The 18,988-nt window shown below is 43.5% G+C and overlaps 2 protein-coding genes across 2 annotated transcripts in view; one reads left to right on the forward strand and one right to left on the reverse strand.

Moving 5' to 3' along the window:
- Positions 1-18,988, reverse strand: part of coro7 (coronin 7) — a 179,952-nt gene that overhangs the window by 41,582 nt on the left and 119,382 nt on the right. The gene's annotated exons all lie outside the window — the stretch shown is intronic.
- Positions 10,532-18,988, forward strand: part of vasnb (vasorin b) — a 32,784-nt gene continuing 24,327 nt past the window's right edge. Inside the window, exon 1 of the mRNA XM_080446806.1 lies at positions 10,532-10,909. The gene's annotated coding sequence lies outside the window, so the exon portion shown is untranslated. The remainder of the gene's footprint in view (positions 10,910-18,988) is intronic.

An 18,988-nucleotide genomic window follows, 5' to 3' on the forward strand; every position in this document is an offset into this window, starting at 1 on the left:
TTTTTTTTAATTGTTTTATACTATCTGCGGATCGTTTCTCTTAGCCAGTGGAGCTTTAGTTACTGTGAGCTGTGTTTTCTTTTGCCGTTGTTTTTCCATCTTCAAATCCTATAATGTCTTAAAAAGAGCGTGAGATTCCTTTTCGTTAATAGCGCGGTAGTTCCTGGCCAAACAGGAAACCGGTGCATTTCCGTTTCCGTTTTCCGGCCGGATGGCGTCATTTTCGCGGGAAGGGCGCCCCCACCACTCTTTCAATAGAAAATATAATGGAAAAGGCTTTCGGGGGTGAAATTCATGGAGTGGGTGTTGTGAAACATTCGCCACTCACAAAAGATACAATTTAACTTTAGTTCTTTTGAAAATGTTACCTAGTATAGCTTTAATGTAACCAAATCACTCCGTAAGGGTCCATTTGGTACATTTTCACAAATGGATGAATTTACATTGAGGATTTCACTGTGAATGTTGGGCTCCTAGCTTGTTCCTGTGGTGATGAAACTCTATGGCAGACTCCAGAGTAACCAAACAATAATAATTTAAAAAAAAAACAACTTCATAATAAACAAGGCGACAAATGGAGGGTAAACAATTCCTGTCTGTGCGACCAGGGTGAGGTTCATTAACACGGTCCATCTATATGACAGAGAAATGGTGAGAAAGGTCAAAACAAGAACCCCCCTGAGCCCTCTTCACCCTGAGACTGAAGCTCCCACTGGGTCACATAAGTCCCCAGTGGACAAATCCTGCTCTAATTAACCTAGACCGCGACAAGATAAACAAGACAATAAAATGTTATATTGCTGTACCGCCGTTCCTCTGAGGGAGACGGTTTTATGAGGGATAGATTGACTTATAATGGGACGAGCTGTCGGGAGTGGACAGGTGGGAAAAGTCAATATTGGTCAATAATGTTTAGACAGACAAGGACTTATCTCATCCCACACGTTTGGGTATCACATTATCTGTTGGTTCTCACACCCAACCAAGAGCACCCACTTCTGCTTCCATTAGAATGGTCAGACGGGAGAGGGACAGAGAGATTCTATATACTTTTTTATTTATTTGTATTTATGTTTGGCATTTTAGGCTTTATTTCAGTGTAGAGAGACAGGAAACCAAGGGCAGAGTGAGAGGAGAGACATACGAGATGCGTGATCTCAAAACCTATACCGCTTGTGCAAGGACGCGCTGTGATTGGCCAGTGCGCTTGTGCAAGGACGCGCTGTGATTGGCCAGTAGCCACTTTGAGTGGCAGTTGGGGCAAACGCTCTCGGCAAAACACGATTTACGATTCTGTGTCTATCCGTACATAACTCGAATGGCGCTGAGTCGGCTCATGCAAACTTTGCAACGTTCGGCACCGCGACTCGCTTGCTTTAGCTCGCTCTGCGGTGCCTCTCGTGGCTCAAGTTTGCTTTATAGGCCAAAAGGTAACAGATCCCTAACTTGTAGATCTGCTACTTGTGATGGTTTTGTGTGACGCTGTAGAGTGATCAAGTAGGACCTTCATTATTATTAAAATATGGATATAAGAGGTTTCTGCCCGACGGCAGCGATATAATCACTCCACATTTTCACCCTCACATCACTTTCCTGGCTCCACCAATTAACCCTCTATTCTGTCCTCCTGGCCTCTCCTCTCTCCTCGCGCTTTCCAGGTTTCTCCTCATCTCTGTGGTGCTGCTTCCCACGAATGTGAGCGACTGCCTGCTGGTGACTGAGAGGCTGTGGGAAGAGCAGGCCTAGTGGGTGGGGGAGCGCGGGAGGGTACAGTCTCACGACAGCCCACACATACTGGAGTCCCTGCTGATGCGTTTATATGTGACAGGGAGATTTACAGTCCTCGACAGGGGACGGATGGGCACACACACACACACACAGGGTCAGAAATGTGTACACACACAAACACACACGCATAGATATGGAAATAGATTTACTCATAAATGAGCACCCCACGCACGCACACACACAGAGCCTGCACGGGCTCCGAGAACATCCCTCTCTCTCACACTGTGTTTGTTTTCTTTTTTGCATCATAGACAAAAAAACAAATATACACGTATATCACAGAATTGTAAGCCTCCAATATCATTTGAATATCAATCAGATCAAGACAACCTTGACAACCATGAACCTCCAACACTATGTTCCCATACCATCATGGCAATATACAAAATTATCCCATGTGGATGAATAGTATCTGCAGTAGCACTATATGTGGAACAGCACACTTTGTGGTGCCCGTCACAGGGGAACGCTGCAGATACAAACGTTTCCCCACAATGAGAACATTCAACGCACTAAACAGGAGCTTTATAAAACAAGCAGTATGGAAAAAAGCACCAATTCCTTGTCCCACAATCTGTTTTCAGGCACTCGTTTAGTGACTCCTATCTGCATTTATTTTATGAGCAATAGTTGTTAAATTTCTCTCGGTTGGAGTTACTTTGCGTTCCTTCAAAATGTTTCAGTGTTCTGTAACTTTTTTAATCAATTTCAGCAACACTGAATGTAGCTTTTTCTTTTTATTCATGTGCTGGTTGAGGTTCCAAATCCCAAAATTCCACTGCATGCATAAATTACCAGAAGGCAAGGTTCAGTGCGGTGATTGATGCGAGATGAGCTGCTGCCTTAGTAAATCAGACATTAATTCCATGCACCATGCAAATACAAATTGCAATTAAAGGCACAGAGCGATTTGCTTTGCACTTTTAAGTATGCTTGTGTATTTGTGAACAGAAGTACTTCAATTTGAATGTATTATTTATTTATTTTTATATTTGTATGTTGTTGAGTCTGGCATAGAGGATGGCATTATGTGCCAGACATTTTCAATAAAATGTTTAAATGTATTCTTTTGCCATTTTATTTCAGATAGGTGAAGAGAGACAGGTAACCAAGGGTGCATAGTAAGGTGCACAAGGTCTGTGCACTAACTGGCTGAGCCACCAGGGTCCCTAATTTGACACATGGGAATTTGCATTGCACTACACATTAAAATCCTCAGAGAGGAGAGAGGGGATCCTCTGTTAATGTATGCCTTTGTAACTCTGAGACTTGTACAAATGTGGACATTTGCACAGTCTCAGAGTGAAATTGACCAGGATTTGGCAGTCCTCTTTGCTCCTCCAATCCTGCACCTCCTCACTCCTCCAGGGAGGACACTGGCCTTGTTCTGACAGCGGAACTCCCCTGCTCCTCCCCTTTTATCTTGGTGTAAACCCACTGGAATGCTGCAAACAATATAAAACATGCAGACCTCAGACCGGCATGTGCGTCTGGACGTATGGATGTGTGCAGGGCCATTAAGAAAGAAAGAGCTGCAGTCAATGCGGGGTCTGAATCATCACAGGTCATGGTGGATCATGTACCTGTGAAGAAATTCACAGGTGTTGCCAATGATACTAATGAAGGCTCTGTTCCATTCTGGTCAAACAGAGTCAGGGTGCTGATGTTGTGCATGTTGGCTCACTGGACACACTCTGCTACACCAGTGGGTCTAAAATTGGGGTTCAGGGACCCTCATGGTTCCTTGAGGGGGTTCCAAATGGCCTCTTGCGGGTGTGTAACTCTGAGAGTGTACAAATGGAACCAAATGGACCCGTAAGGGTCCATTTGGTTCCACACTACACTCTCAGAGTTATGGTGGTCGTGGAAATTAAAAAGTCTGAGAACCACTGTGCTACTCTAAACGGAACAGAGCCTTCATTAGTATCATTGGTAACACCTGTGAATGAAGTCATAATATGGCTGCTGTGCATAGAGCCTATTATACAGCACACCCAAACACAATCAACTGAAAGGTGATTTTGGTCATAAATGACTGAATATCGAATATTATTGGAATATTCTTCGTTTACATGATCCACCATTGCTGTGAAATAATTGGCCCGGTGGAGTGAACGCAGATTACGCAAATCTCAAATGGCTCTGAATGTATGTATGGGGAGCGTGCGTACAGAGGGAGGGGTTTTACTGTATAAGGTGGAGACGGCCAGGCTAGGTTTTGTCCCGTGACCGAGCGACACCGCTGGCAGGCGGGTCATGTGCTGTGGGGCCTGTGGGCACCTCAACCAACATGTACAGCAGATATGCGTATTATTACTACACTATTATGCAGCATGGTATGTTCTCAGCATGGTCACAACAGCAGGGAGAGTGTGTGCTCACGCGAGGTGCCAGTGTAGTAGTGAACAGCTCTTTTTCTTTTTTACACCGTGGCACAGTAAGGGCCGAGCTGTCTGGAAGATGGTCTGCGTGTGTGTGTGCACGTGTGTTTCATTCAAAGTACCAACCATTATTTGAAATAATAACTAACTTTGGGTGTGTGTGTGTGTGTGAGAGAGAGAGTCAGTCATTGGCTAATCTTTCAAACCACTGGAACGATGTGCAGCAATCTGCACCAAATTTCGTGGTGCTGATTTTTCAGCTATTTTTCAGCACAAGAGATTTGGTGTAGAGGGTGAGGGGCCTAGTATAAACTCCAGTCAACGAAGCATATAGGGTTTAAGTGGTTAATACAGGGAGGAACAGCCTTCCACTTAGCATCAAACTGTCAGAATCCAGAGGGGCTGTTAGAGGTCAGGTCAGGGCTCATCTCTGGGGTAAGATAACCAGTTAGAAAATGACAGGCAGGTCCAGGGTGTGCATGTGCTTTTCATTACCTTCTTTTAGGACGTATTGATTGTGATTAAATGGGAACATACTAGGGCAGGTATTGACGTTCCTTTCTATTAATGTTGTCTTTGGACAAATATTGTTGCTATGGAACCATTGATTTTGTTGCCTTCTTTATCCATAACAAAATAAATAAAATAAAGACAGAATTAAATAAATGACATTTTATTTGTTTGCAAAAAAAACAAACTATATTCTGATAGTAATCATTGCTACAGAGCGTTTGGTCGGTCACAGGGGTCTTTCCAGCTCTTTAGTAAAAAGAATATAGTACATTTTCAGGTCGGTAACGAAATTTAAGCCAATCAGGAGAGAGCACTGAAAATGCATTTTCTGTTTAATAAAGAGAGACATGGGAGACTCCTTTTACTGAACAAACACTCTATAGCAATGAGTACTATCAGAATATAGAGCTATTTAACACTAATTTTAACCAAAGTAAATAAGTACCTTTAAGTCAAATAAGTGTGGTTTATGGATGTTACTAGGACCATGATGGGGGAATAATGGAAAACAATAAGGACACAGATAAAAAAATATATGATACAAAATATCACATATTATTATCAGATCCTGTCTTTCTTGAAGCTTGTCAGGATGAGCTAATTTATCTGTTGAGCACATGTGAGTGAAATGAAGCTGAAGACACAGAGGGAGACATGCATGTGAAGGGAAGGATGGAGATACAGTTCAAACAGTAGACCCTGGATCCAACTCGTCTGTGGTTTGGACGCTTTCAGAGCTTCCTCCACCCGCCTATGTAAGTGATGTGGTGTCCAGCCAGGATAACACTGGAACCTGATTGCACATTTTGGACTTTGCAATTATTAGCTCTTTTCTCCAGCTGTGTTTTATTATGAGCGTCGTAACATGTGCTTCTCTCTCTCTCTCTCTCTTGCTCTTTTAACCCATTAAGACCGCGAACGCGAACGCATCTGTGTGTCATTTTTAGATTTCTTTGGCTATTCAAAAATAGCAGATATACAAGCTCATAGCGCGGCACCGAGTGCCGCGCTATGAGCTTGTAGATCTGCTATTTTTGAAACATTGTGAAAATTCGTGCCAAAATCTTGGATTATATATTTTTTAAAGCGAACATTTGTCAAATATTTAGTTCCAGGAACACCCAGAAGCAAAGATTTGAGTTACAAATGTCCGCCAATTTTTCATGAGTTTTCAAAAATAGCAGATCTACAAGCTCATAGCGCGGCACTCGGTGCCGCGCTATGAGCTTGTATATCTGCTATTTTTGAATAGCCCAACGAAATCTAAAAGTGACACACAGATGCGTTCCCGGTCTTAAAGAGTTAAACGTTTGAACACGGCACTTGAAAAAAACAAAACTCCCCATACGGAGATCTCGTGTACTTATGAGCTGAAAATGAAATAAAAGTCTGAGCTTGTAAAACGCCGTAGCGGAGGAGAATAAAAGGACAAAGCAAGGATGTGAGGAATGGGAGTCAGATAAAAGATAAGGGAGGGATTAAGATCTCGTTAGAAAAGGGACTCGCAGAGAAAGAGTGATGTGATGAAAGTTGACTAAATATTTGTCAGCATACGCACTGCACTTAACATACAGAGATGAGTTAAAGGTATAGTACTATAGGTACTAAAAAATGACTTATCTGCTATCAATTGCACATCCCATGAAGCCTTAAATTTTTTTATTTTTTTTTGTCGCATTCCTAAGCCAATAATTTGATTCCCGTCTCCTACCGGGTAATGTTGGAGACACAAAGTAGATAATCTGTGTCTCCTACTGGAAGTACACCCGGTCATCAAATTATTGGCTTAGGAATGCAACAAAAACAAAAAAAATCCATGAATTCAAGGCTTCATGGGGTGTGCAATTGATAGCAAATAAGTATTTTTTTGGGTGAACTACTCCTTTAACAGTCATTATTTAACTGAGATATAAAATAACATACAAATCTTCATTTTCCTACATTACTAAATGCAGGGTCAGGGACCACATGCAATACCTTCACGGACCACCAGTGGTCCACGGACCACCAGTTGAAAACCCATGCTATAGGTGCATGAAAACGTCAGCCCCACTACAAATAAAAGCAGAGTGCTGTGCGGCGCAGGCTAAGTGTCTCTCGCCTTAAACTCTTAGCAGGCAGCAGTTGGCTCGGTCCCAAGCCAGTATTTTACTGGCTCCCCCGGGCCGTGTTACAGAACGGGCCGGATTCTGCCTCGCCATCTTTTATTGGACCAGCATGATTAGGAGCTCAACGTGCTGACGGCACATGCAGTTATGTTATTACAGGCCACGACGAAACTATGATTTACTCCGCTGACCAAAAACGCCTTCGGGTCGCCCGGCCGGCCGTTACTGTAAACAACGGAGTGGTCCGTGCAGCGAGAGCTGACTGCTGCTGCCGTTTAGCTGTCCAGCCATCAACACATTGGTGCTGTCGAGGCAGAAACCTTGTATATCCCCGAAACGTTACTTTTCAAAGCTACGGAAAAAAAGAACCTGTGTTCCAGTGGACCCAATGTAGTTTATTATTTAGTCGCAAGCAAATGCTTTTCATTAGTTAAATATTGATTGATAAAAGCCACAGCCACATTCGACCACTTTCACAATGTTTCTAAAGTCGGTAAAATAGCTTAGCATAGCGCATCACGATGCGACACGTTGTGAACTTGTTGGTCAGCTATTTTCCCTACCTTTGGGGCAACACTTTTGTACAACAAAGTAGGGCAAACATAATTTACAAACAAAACTTGGTGAAAGGTGAAATATGGACATACAAGGCTGGGCCTGGCGACGTCGGCCTTAGAACACGAACACACACGAACACGAACACACGAACACACGAACACACACACACACACACACACACACACACACACACACACACACACACACACACACACACACACACACACACACACACACACACACACACACACACACACACACACACACACACACACACACACACACCATGTACTTGGATGACCTCAGCCCACAGTCTGCACAACTAGCACTGTTATTTGAAGAGGATGGTGGATGAAGAGAGTGTGTGTGTGCGCGTGCGTGCGTGCATGTGTGATGTGAGCAATGGCGTTAGCTTTGCGCTTATTCCAACGTGTGAATTGTGGTAGAAGATTTATATTCTTACAAACACATACTGCAAAGCTCAGTTGCGGCTGCGACTGCGCGGGGGTTACATCTGGAACCCGCCGGACACGCGTGAAATCCTTCCTCTATTCCTGCAATTTACTGTAATGTGTTGCAGATGGTATAGTGCAAGTTTGTCCGTTAGATAATAACTCTTTACAGTAGGAGCTGGAGGAGAGCACTCTGATAGAAAGAAAGAGGGAAAGAGAGAGAGAGGGGAGGGAGAGAAGAGGGCAGGAAAAAGAGAGTGAGAGACAGAGTGACAAAGAGCCAAAGACCTGCGTGTAGCCTGCCATCATAAAGTAAACCGAGCAAAAATACACAAGCGTGGCTCGAGAGCTGGAACAAAAGCGCTCATTCTCCGGCCGTTGACTACAAGGAGGGGGAAATGGGCTTTCCAAAAGGCACACCTGAGGGCCTATAGGAGCCAGAGAGACGTCTGTTTGTTCGATCTCGCCTTTGCCGGTGTCACCTCCAGCTCCGGCATACGTGATGTCATGGTTAAGTTATACAGGGACTGACTTGGACTTGGTTCAATTCTTTTTACAGTCCCCTGTCAACAAGCGGACACCAAGCAGCTCTGCAAGCAGCAAGGTTATTAGGCAAAAGCTGTGAGCTTGTAGATCGGCTATTTTGGGTGAAGAGATTTGGAGTAGACAGGAAAAAAAACGGTTCAAGTGCAGTTGCAACTCTCAGGTCCGTTTCACTAAGACTAGAGGGTTTAAGTGATTAAGAGCCCTGGAGACGATAGGCGGGGTGTTCTTTCAATATTTGGAATGATTTGGCACTCAGTGCCTGACGGTAGAATCGCACATTGGCATTAGTGCCGTCATGGTTGACGGGGAGACTTGTGGCTATAAGTGCACGACGGAGGTGACACGGTTCCCCGAGAGCTATCCCCTTACCGCGTCTCGTTGGGGGGGAAACCATTATGGCCGGCGTTAAAATAGGCTGCCAGCTGCTGACGGGTATTTTATCACTGGTGGGAGGAAGTATTCAATAGCTTTCTCAGCTTGAAGATGCCTCCGCGAATTAGGCGACCATATGTGCGAATGTGAGAGGTGAGGCTGGGGACGTCTCGCACGCTCACTGACACGGTCTCATCTGTATCAGTGGCCATATGTAATAAGGTGACGACACTTTGGAGAATTAAGAGTAGGCTAATCATACATCTGTTGCTTTTCGCGCATTCAGTGTTTGAATCTTCTTGTTAACATATTTTTTCTAATTCCTGTTCTATATCTTAAAACAATGCCTTTATAACAAGCCCCTCCTTCCTAAAGAAAAGAGAAAAAAATATAGTTCAAGGTTACGTTTATTTGTCCCTAGGGACATTTTGTCTTGGACATACTGGCTGTCACATAAAAATACGTTAGGAGCCCAATGTGTTGAGGACACATGCAGTTATGTTACTAGATCCCTCAGGTCCTCTGGTGGTTGTCTCCTGGTTTTTCCAAGGGTCTGCTCTAATGACCCACAGCCAGGCTGCTTTTAGCCACTATGGCCCTATAGTCTGTGGAACGGCTTGCCGGAGGAGGTGAGGGAGCGTGTACATTATTTTTAAAAGCTTGGCTTTTATCTAGTGTGTTTAGTTTGTCTTGTACTTTCAGTACTTCATATTTTTATTATTAGTGTTTTATTGTATTGTATTTTGTTTATTAATTTTATGTTTTGGCTCATGACATGTCCTTCATTGACCTGCTTTTATTTTTATTTTATTTTTTTATTCTGCACCTGAAGTTGCCCCTGAGACTGATTGTATGACTTGCGTTAACTAAATGATATAAATAATGTTTAAATTAATAGACATTATAGAGCAGTCATGGAAATAAAGTAGTGCATAACACAAATGCAGCCATAAAGTGCATTCAAGTGCATGCAACAGATACTACAGCTTACAGAATGAAACCGCATGCTTGATGAGGAAACATTTGCCCTGTATAAAGAACAGGTCCTGCAGGTATAGGCTTTTAGATAATGAAACTGAAGCAGTGCTTGGAATCTATGAACTTGTCTTGTTGTCTTGCGCACACAGCCAGTGGTGGAAAGTAACTAAGTACACTTACTCAAATACTTAGGTACAATTTTGAGGTATTTTTACTTTGGAGTATTTTCAGTACTTTTACTTCTACTCCACTACATCTCAGAGGCAAATATTGTACTTTTACTCCACTACAATTATTTGAAAAGTATAGTTACTAGTTACTTTGTAGATTTTGATTATTATTAAAAAACATACATTAACCACTTCAGCCCTATATACTTTCCGGCCATTTGAAAATAGTCGATCTACAAGCTCACAATGCGTCGCTATTTGACGCATTGTGAGCTTGTAGATCGGCTATTTTCAAAGATTTTTTATATATTTTACACATTTGAAAACTTGTGAAATGTAACATTCTGCATAATGAGTACTTTTACTTGTGGTAGGCCTATGTTAAGTACATTTTGATACCAATACTTTTACTCAAGTAAATTTTGATTACCGGACTTTCACTTGTAACAGAGTATTTCTACATTGCAGTATTGATACTTTTACTTAAGTAAAAACATTTGAGCACTTTTTTCCACACACACACACACACACACACACACACACACACACACACACACACACACACACACACACACACACAGAGAGAGAGAGAGAGCCAGCCCTGGTGCAAGGTGAGTGGAGCGTGTTTCCCAGCCCTCGGGTCAGTCGGGACGGGAGCAGCGCTCTCGTGTGGTGCGCGTCGCTCCTCCCATCGCTCGACTTAAAACCCTTCTCTCGACTGGGATCGCCAATAAACCGCTTTTGTTTCAGGGTCAGCGAGCGAACGCATACGGGGCTCCTGCCTGGACACTTGAGAGCGCATTCCTCGACGTGGAGGTTTCGACCCATCCGTATAGAACCCGAGGGGTCGTTTGATGAAGAGAAGAGACCGAGACGCGTTTCTTATTATGCGCACAGAAACTCTGGACAGAGCGCCCAAGGAAAACTTACGGGACTATACTTGTTGAGTTACTTTTGAGAGCTTTTTTCTCTCTCTCTCTGATCGCTCTCCCACTTGGATAAAACACGCGATCGATTACGGACTTGGAGCGCGATCAGACCGGGTAAGACCTTTATCCCCTGTTATAGATCGATCAAATGCTGTACGTTTCATTTGGAATAAAACTGCGATCTACCTTCAGCCTTCTTGTCATTGATCACATGGAGTGCGTAAATTGAGACCAATTGTGTTGTTGTCACTTAACAGATTGAACATAGACTCAAGTAAACACCACCTTATTTAAATCATAGCTATTTACATACTTCATTTAAAACAATACAATGTTGTAGAGATATAGACTCCGGCGTACACTGATTTATTCGCTTGCAATTAACTTTAATAGTAGGTTAGACTATATTGGGATTCAGGAACAACGTTTCAGCAGTACACGTTATCACAAAGAATAAAATCTACAGTTTACTTTAGATGTTAGTTTTTGTAGATTTTCGTTTTAATAATGCGATCAACACAAACGTTTTCTTAGCTGTGTATAGTTGATCATCAATTGATCTGAATTTTATTCATTTAATTGTTTTTATTATAATTATTTTAAATTATTTTTAATGTAGCACTTTGAGATTTGGTTCAAATATAAAGTGCGTTGCAAATCAAATCTATTATTATTATTATTATTATTATTATTATTATTACATCACGTCCAGGGCAGGCTGTTTGACAGGAGTTGTCTGCGGGGTGATCGTGCACCCAGTCCGGGCACAGAGAGAGACAGAGACACAGCCTCTCACCGCAGTGACTGAAGAACTGCATGGAAATACACCCAAACGCTGTCAAAATGAACAGGATAGTCTATACTGTCTGTGCCTTAGCAATACAAACGTCCAGAAAAAAGAATCGATATGTGACAGGAAACAACAGCATTGGTGATCAGGGGTCCTTGGGTGGGTACCAGGGGGAAATGACCACTTTAAACACATTTTATACTTTGGCTGTTCAAAAATAGCAGATCTACAAGCTCATAGCGCGGCACCAAGTGCCGCGCTATGAGCTTGTAGATCTGCTATTTTTGAAAAATCCCTGGGCACAAAATATTGTTCAGATGGGGGGTTGGTCCGCAGCCAAATACATATCATTTTGGGGGTCCTTGACATGAAAACAGTTTGAGAACCGCTGGGTTTAAAAAGCCATAATGAAGCGGTCCTCAGGATAAGTAGTGCGTGTTGGACCGCAGGACGCCGTGCATGCAGCGAGCAGAGCGGAGCGTCTAGACCGCACGGGACAACATGCATGTTTATCATGGAGGGACCGGCCCACATGCACTGTGTTACACTGTAGTGTAGCCCATTGGTTCTTAAAGTGGGGTCCGGGGACCCCCAGGTGTCCTTGAGGGAGTTCCAGGGGGTCCCCAGCTGGGGATGGAGAGTTAGGAACCAAAATGGACCCTTATGGGCCTGTAACTCTGAGAGTGTACAAATGGAATTGGGAATGAATTGGGCCCCTTCCTTACTTCCTTCACAGGTGTTACCAATGATACTAATTAAGGCTCTGTTCCATTTAGTGTGGCATAGTGGTTGTCTTATTTTCAAGGACCCCCATAACTCTGAGAGTGTAAAAATGGAACCAAATGGACCCGTTCCATTTGTACACTCTCAGAGTTACGTTAACATTGATTTTACTATATAAATTGGGGTCCCAGAGATAGAAATGCCATGCATGTCAAACTGGGGGTCCTTGAAAATCCCTGCTAGAGCCGTAAAAATCTTCTCTTACGGGGGTCCCTGGCATATGTTTTCAATTCAAATGGGGGTCGGTCCGCAGGCTAGTAAGTGTCAATTTGGGGGTCCTTGACATGGAAAAGTTTGAGAACCACTGCTGTAGGCTACACATGCATGTTTATCATGGAGGGACCGGCCCACTGCACTGTGCACGCTGCAACGCTGTTGACAAACTATAGTCGTTTCAATAGATAAACAGCTCGGTAACCGGAACACTCGCCCCAAAACACGCTCGCCCCCATTTTCTTTCGCTGACCAGCGGTTCTTGTATTTGTTGATAAGGTTAGAAATAATGATTTAGGCATAGTTTTACTGAGGTTACGTTTAAGAATAAGGTTTGGTTTTAGACATAATTAGTTTGCTGGAGTTACGTTTAGGAATACCAGGTGAATACCTGGTATACTTGTTTTGGGGCGAGCGAAAGTATCAATACTGCAATGTGGAGTTTATTTCACAGACCTTTAAATTAGATGTAGCTATAAATAAAAGAGCAGCATTAGAAGCAAATCTTTACATTATGCCACGGGGCAAAATAGATACATTTTTTTTATGTATTTAAAAAAAAAAGTATCCTGGGTCTATAGCTGTTATCTTCTGTGGTTGATTTAAGTTTTAGTATATCTGGCACAGATTAAAATAGAGAGATAAAATGGGTTACTGTATCTGTGTTTATATATAGGTGACACAATTTTAGTGACAACTAGCATGGCTGGGTTGGGATGCCATAATATTAGAGCTTGCTTATAACAATAAGAATGGTGCACTAACTAACTACACCTTATCTTTCTACTGATTATTGACATTTTATGTATGATTCTAATACATATATAAGTTCACAACATAAAAAGCCATGAACCTAAATGAATTTTGAATTTACATTACTGACTGCGGTGCATTAGTCGATGCAAACATTTTTGCTCAGATGTCTAATCTTGTGTGGAGGGAAATCAAGTGAAATCAGTTCTTCAGAGCATAAAAACCCGAAATGCATAATGAGGTCAAATTCCTAAAAGAGTAAATCTCCTATCCACCTATCAGTGGACGAGGACAACTTCTTATCTCCTTTTACCGCTACACTGAGTCTGCTTTTTTAACTCTGTTATGCCTGAGGTACTTTGTTCCATACATGAACAGTCTTTTGACCAATACCGCCCCCCCCCCCCCCCCCACACCCCTAAGCTTTCACCTAGATTAGCATCTTTCGCGTGTCCACAGGCAAAGGAGGGGAAAAGTGCTTAAAACAGACAGTGGTAACCTACTCCAATAGCCCGCTATTAACCCATTAAGACCTGAGGCCGATTCTACAAAATGTAATGTCTTCTAAATCCCAACAGTTTTCTGAAAAACCTATGTTTCTATATCAGTGGTGCTCAAACTTTTGCATGTCAAGGACCCCCCAAATGATATGTATTTGGCCGCCGACCCCCCATCTCAAAATGTTTTGTTCCAGGGACCCCCAGAAGCAAAGATTTGAGTTAAAAATGTTCGCTTTGAAACAATATATATTCAAAGATTTGCACACATTTTCACGATTTTTCAAAAATAGCTATGAGCTTGTATATCTGCTATTTTTGAATAGCCAAAGTGTAAAATAATGCTTTTTTAGCTAAAATAAAAAAATGACACAGATGCGTTCCAAGTCTCAATGGGCTAAAACAGACAGTGTAACCTACTCCAATAGCCCGCTATTAACCCCTCCTGCCGCTTGAAGCTAACTCCCTGCACCATGTGTTTCACTACAGGCTGTCATTATGTTATAGTAGGCGCTACTGTGTCAGTGATGGCACACAATAGAGGCAATTTGTTCTATTACTGAGAGAAGCACAACAGCCCACAGGAGTCTAGTAATTCCTCTTTTTTTTTAAATTGGAGCAGTCTCTGCCTCTCCGGTTATTTTTTGGCACGTAGTAGCGGGGTACAAGGGTGCTATAGGTGGTGACACTGTAAGGTATGCAGTAGTGGAACAAATACAGATAACGCTACAACCAAGGTCCTAAAGATGAAGATGTTCCGACTCCAAGCTGTCTGCCCGCGGGGTCGCTATCTACCCAGCTGTCTGTAGCCAGTGTTTGTACAGAGACTTGTTGGCAGAGAGGCACTCACCCCCACGTCTTACTGCTGACAGATAGAGGGTGAGACGATGAACAATAATCTGATGTGATGAGCCGTGTGTGCAAGGGAATAGCAGCAAAAGAGACACAACAAATCAAGTTAACCCATTAAGACCTGGAACGCATCTGTGTCATTTTTTATTTGAGTTAAAATTAATTATTTTACACTTTAGCTATTCAAAAATAGCAGATCTACAAGCTCATAGCGCGGCACGAGTGCCGCGCTACGAGCTTGTAGATCTGCTATTTTTGAAAAATCGTGAAAATGTGTGCAAATCTTTGAATATATATTATTTTAAAGCGAACTCAAATCTTTGCTTCTTGGGGGTCCCTGGAACAAAATATTTTGAGATGGGGGTTCGCGGCCAAATTCATATCGTTTTGGGGGTCCTTGACATGAAAAAGACATTTGTAGAATCGGCTTCAGGTCTTAATGGGTTAAAAGGCCAAATGTCATCCAAGGACTGAGAAGACAGAAACATTGTTCCCTAAAGCATCGCAGAGCACACGTTTTTTTTACGCGTGCTTCTTTTCAAAACGCGAGTTGGTACATGGCTTGAGCAGATGAAATGTGTGTGTGTGTGTGTGTGTGTGTAAAGGCAGTGAAACACCCATACACAGTGGTTGGATTATCCCTGCCCCATCATGACCTCTCTTGTGGCTGGGTATTCATGGAGGTGAGGCATGGTCAAGGCCTCTGCTGTTTAACACAATTAAAACAATTAAACACAGGCCTTCTGTCACTCCACTTGCTGCTCACACACAGTCACACACACACACACACACACACACACACACACACACACACACACACACACACACACACACACACACACACACACACACACACACACACACACACACACACACACACACACACACAGTTACTTTTTCTGATTCCAAAGTAAACACAGGCAAGAGTGTCATCCTCCTAGCCTGCACTATACCAACATTAAGGGCTAAGGTTACAGGATTTAAGCTTTATAGCCTAGTAATGACGCAATATAACACCAGCTCCCTACATTTGGGCAGCACCCTCATATTACCCGTCTCATGTTGGCAGCCTGGCATAATGAGGATTTTGTTTGGCCCTACGTTGTCGAAACCACGCGAGCCATCAGGTATGTGTTGCAAAAGCATTGTGTCTGTCAGCCTATAATTAATAATCTTTCTGTGTAATAGGGTCTGTCATTTCATTATCAGTGCCAAAGGGGTTTTAGAAGGAGAGGTTTTAGAGAGGCTACTAATCAGAGTTTGCACGATATGCTCTACTTTAGCTGTCATTTAGATTATTGAAGTTAATGTTGGATATTTCACAGGTCCTCGTTATGTGTGGGAGTGTGTGTGTGTGTGTGTGTGTGTGTGTGTGTGTGTGTGTGTGTGTGTGTGTGTGTGTGTGTGTGTGTGTGTACAGTACGTGTGCCTATTAAAACACTACGTTGCTAACAGCTCAGCCGTCTTCCTCTTCTCTGTGGCTAAGAGCAGAGGATTTCCATATCGCAGATATGTACTGCCCGTGGCCCCGCGGACCCTCTCGATGCCAATTAGGGGCAACGTCCGAGGGATCCCACTCCTCCGCAGTGGGGGGATTAGAGGGTTAAAAGTCAGGTGCTGAGGCGAGGAGGCCTGGGGAGGGAGGAGAGGAGGGGAGGACTCACACAGCGGGCAGGGGGAGGAGAGTTGACAAGGCAGAAAGTAGCTGTGTGTGTGTGTGTGTTTGGTCAAGGTCATGTGAAAGTGGAGTCTCGTCCCAGTTAGCCCTGAGTATATGTGAGAGAGGACAATAATTATTTAGCTAGATTTGTCAATGTCTTTTTCTGAGTTGAGTTGAACGCCACAGTCAAGGTGTTGCACAGTGCGGGAGTCTGGTAGCGGGGGCGTTCGCCGAGTCAGAGCGTCTGACTCGGGGTATAGGCGTCTTAAATAAAGCCCCCGGCTTCAAAGGGCCAGAGAGCCTCACACACATCAATGCTGACCGAGCGGTATGCGGAGGCAAACCCCAGCCCGTTCGCCTGCCAAGCTAAATTGAAGAAGAGCTCGCCGATGCAGCCAAATGATGCGTTCAGAAGAACCACTTCAAAAACCCGGCATAAATATACACGCACACGCGAAAAGGATCAGAGGACTTTTGGAGTGGCCCCCAGCTTGAGCGCAGAAAAAAACCCAAATAACTGCTGTCCTCTGCACAGACGCGCGCACACACACACGCACACACACACACACGCACACACACACACACACACGTGCATGCTCCTTCTTGGTCAGCTTTTTTGTCTGCCTTCAAAAAAGCAGATGTCCAGAGTGAAAGGCGGTGCGACAGTGAAACAGCGACTGTTCATTTAACTTGAGGGAGGGTCTGTCTCAAACCTTCTGATAGCAATCTACTTACTCTTTCATCTTCTACCCCTCCCCTTTTTCCGCTGTCTGGAAATCCCTGGAAAATGCCAAAACACACACAAAAAAAAGAAGAATTCCAAAAACTGTCTCTGACCAATAATCTGGCAATGGAAACATAGTACCACAGTAAAGTACTGAGTGTTCGTTTAACTCTGAGTGTGTAAAAACGGACCCTCACGGGTCCGTTTTGACGCTCTCAGAGTTAAACGAACACTCGGGGTTTCACAGTGGAGAGCGAGAGGATGAGAGCGAGGGCGCGCATCCCAAAAGCCACCACTAATTGGTGCGTTTCAGCGAGGTCGTAAAAAAAAAGAGAAACGACTCTTAATCTAAGGTTGTAATTACCTCTGACCAGCGCTGTAATTAGGAAATGATCCTTGAACCAAAACCTTACTTGGTCTGTGTGCCTGGAGGGCACACAACACACGCACACGCACACACACACACACACACACACACACACACACACACACACACACACAGCAACACAAACACATAGTGTTTGGACAGAGCCATCAATTATGGAAAACAGAGGTCCCCTTGAAAAGATTGTCAAATATTTAACCATTAACCATTAGCTATTAATGACTGGCGAAAATTAAACAAGTACCAAGATAAACATTAACTTCCACCATTCTCCCAAATATCGACTAAACGATAAGACACCACTGTTGAGTGTATGCCATTTGTTCAGTATGATGTGTGTGTGTGTGTGTGTGTGTGTGGGTGTGTGTGTGTGTCTGTGTGTGTGTGTGAAGACCGGCCTTGTCTAGGGGTCAGGGGACCAGCTTGACACGACAAGTGCTGACATGCACACGGACACACACTCTCTCACGTAGACATGTTGATCACATACATGCGCACACACACACACTCTCTCTCACGTAGACATGTTGATCACATACATGCGCACACACACACACACTCTCTCTCACGTAGACATGTTGAACATACTCGCAGACACGTACAGGACCACCAGCGGACCCTCTCGTTGCATCAGCGTGCGCTCGACTGCTCGGCCTCCACTTTTTCTTAATGGCTATTTTAGTCACAGCTAGTAACACAAATAGTATTCGTTATCTGCTGCTGTCCACACCATGACAGCAAGAACAAGAGAGAGAGCGAGAGAGAGAAAGAAAGAAAGAGAGAGAACAAGCGCACACACAGTGCATGAGTTCATGTCAGCACTCATCAGTCTAAATGTCGATCGAGCGACACAGCAACCAACAAGTCACACAGGTTATTGTGACAGCGCCGCAAGTCAGGACTAGTCGACGTACGCGAGACGTTCACTGCCATTATGCAGAAGGAGGATGACATTAAAAGTACTGGTGCAAAACATCAGAGCTTCTCAATGCTTCCCACCCATCTCCAGCTGGCGGTCGGACTCATCTCACTGTGCAGTAGGAACTTAGACATGTTGTTAGCACATGAGATGAGATGCTGCCCACTATAAAGTGACTCTGACATCCACAGCTCTGTGCTTTGCTGCTCTGGGAGATGGGGGGGGGGGAATTAAGAATAGAAGAGGACAGATATTACCTTTATTTATTTATGGTATATTATTTATAGACCTTTAGTAGACAGTGGGGATGTGGGAGAAAAGTGCCAAAAGATAAGAGAAAATCCCAAATAAGCACAAAATCTCACAGAAAGTACTGACTCAGTGAAAACAACAACCACAGAAACAGAACAAAATAATTAACATGTAAAAAGCTGTGGTATTCTTCCCTCCTTTCGGCATGTGGCATTGTCCTTCAAGCACGTTCAGCGGAGAGCGAGAGAATAGATGATTTGCGTCTATTTTGAGCACTAGGGTTCTGTTTTTGGAAGCTAAATATTTACTGTGGAGCCTGATACGCCAGAGACAGAGTGACCATGACTGGTTGACCAGCAGGGTCA

This window comes from Gymnoscopelus braueri (assembly GCF_963280865.1).
Source record: "Gymnoscopelus braueri genome assembly, chromosome: 13".
In the NCBI taxonomy this organism is placed as follows: domain Eukaryota; kingdom Metazoa; phylum Chordata; class Actinopteri; order Myctophiformes; family Myctophidae; genus Gymnoscopelus; species Gymnoscopelus braueri.